The sequence below is a fragment of the Sturnira hondurensis genome, unplaced genomic scaffold (assembly GCF_014824575.4).
Source record: "Sturnira hondurensis isolate 20B ecotype Veracruz unplaced genomic scaffold, ASM1482457v3 Scaffold0022179, whole genome shotgun sequence".
Classification (NCBI taxonomy): Eukaryota; Metazoa; Chordata; class Mammalia; order Chiroptera; family Phyllostomidae; genus Sturnira; species Sturnira hondurensis.
This window is the reverse complement of record NW_028094810.1, coordinates 836,022-837,791: the sequence shown is the minus strand read 5'-3', so window position 1 is coordinate 837,791 and position 1,770 is coordinate 836,022. Positions and strand designations below refer to the sequence as shown.

At 52.4% G+C, this 1,770-nt stretch overlaps 1 pseudogene; it reads left to right on the top strand.

The window, feature by feature from the left end:
- Nucleotides 1-474: 474 nt before the first annotated feature.
- On the top strand, nucleotides 475-1,503 carry LOC118978812 (60S acidic ribosomal protein P0-like; annotated as a pseudogene).
- Nucleotides 1,504-1,770: the final 267 nt, after the last annotated feature.

Genomic DNA, 1,770 nt, shown 5'->3' with positions numbered 1-1,770 from the left:
TGTGTGTGTGCACACATGTGTGTGCTCATGTTGTGTGATCATGTGAACCACAGATTTAATTTTAAATTTTCTACTAGCTACGCACATTCTAAAAGGAAAAGGAAACAGATGAAATTCATCTTAATAATACATTTCATTTCAACTGACATCTAAAACATTACCATTCCACCACGTGAATAAAAAGTTTATTAATTTATCATTTTTTGTGCTGAGTCTTGTCACCGAGTGTATGTCTCAGACTCAGTGCCTCAGTCCAGATCAGCTGCATTTCCGGGGCACAGTGGCACCATGCCGGCAGTGTGACTCCGGGAGGCAGGTAGTCCCTGCTCACTGCTTTGTGCCAGGCTCCTCCTAATGTGCCTGCCACGCGGGACAGTGGATGGGGAGCAAGTCAACCAACAACCAAACAAGGCAGCACATGGCCACCACTGGCCCCGCAGGTAGTGACGGAGCGGATGTCAGGGAACTGTCGCAATGGCCACCACGGCTCTCGCCGGGCACCTCATGCATGTGACTCAGCCCTAAACCCTGCGTGTCAATCCCTGATGCATCCCCGCCAAGATTTCCAGGGAAGATAGGGCAACCTGGGAGTCCAACTACTTCCTTAAAATCATCCAACTTCTAGATGACCAGAATGCTGCACTGTGGGAGCAGGTGCTGTGGGCTCCAAGCAGAGGCAGCAGACATGCCTGTCCCTCCTGAGAAGGCTGTGGGGCTGATGGGCAGGAATACCACGATGCACAAAGCCATCCAGGGAATCTGGAAAACAGCTCAGCAGTCTCTCCAACCTCTGGAGAGACTGTTGTCTCATATCTGGGAGGATGTGGGCTTTGTGTTCACCAATGGGAACCACACTGAGATCAGGGACATGCTGCTGGCCAATAAGGTGCCAGCTGCCGCCCATGCAGGTGCCATTGCCCCATGTGAGGTCATTGTGCCAGCCCAGAACACTGGCCTGGGGCCCAAGAAGATCTCCTTCTCCCAGTCTCTACGCATCACCACTAAGATCTCCAGGGCACCACTGAAATCCTGAGTGATGTGCAGCTGATGAAGACGGGAGGCAGCGAAGCCACACTGCTGAGCATCTCTCCACTCTCCTTCAGGCTGCTCATCCAGCAGGTACTTGACAATGGCAGCATCTGCAACCTGGGAGCCCTTGACATCATGGTGGAAACTCTGTGTTCCTGCTTCCTGGAGGGTGCCTGAAGTGTTGCCGGCACATGTCTGCAGATTGGTGGGTCACCCAGCTGTTGCATCAGCACCCCATTCTACCATCAATGGATACAAGTGAGTCCTGGCTTTGACCGTGGAGACCTATGACACCTTCCCACTTGTGGGAAAGGTCAAGGCCTTCTTGGCTGATCCATCTGCACCTGTGGCTGCTGCCCCTGCTGCCTCAGCCCAGCCAGGGCTGAAGCAAAGGAAGAGTCAGACAAGGACATGCGATTTAGTCTCTTTGACCAATCCCCAAAAAGCGAACCAGCTCAGCCAGCTTTATTGTGAAACAAGGAAATAAAAACTTACTTCTCTTTAAAGTCAAAAGGAAAAGAGGAATGTCCATCATAACCAGACGGGCTCCAGTGTCTCAGCCCAAGCCCACGGGGCAGGCGGGCAGACCACAGGGCATTTTCCGAGTTCCTCAGTCCAGGGCCTCTGCCTCTGGGGCTTCACTCGTGTCCCCGGCTCCCAAAATTTCCAAGGTATTTGGGCAATGGCACCAAGAAACCAATGAAACTGCCCATTAAGCTCTCCTTCAGCTGCCAAGGGACA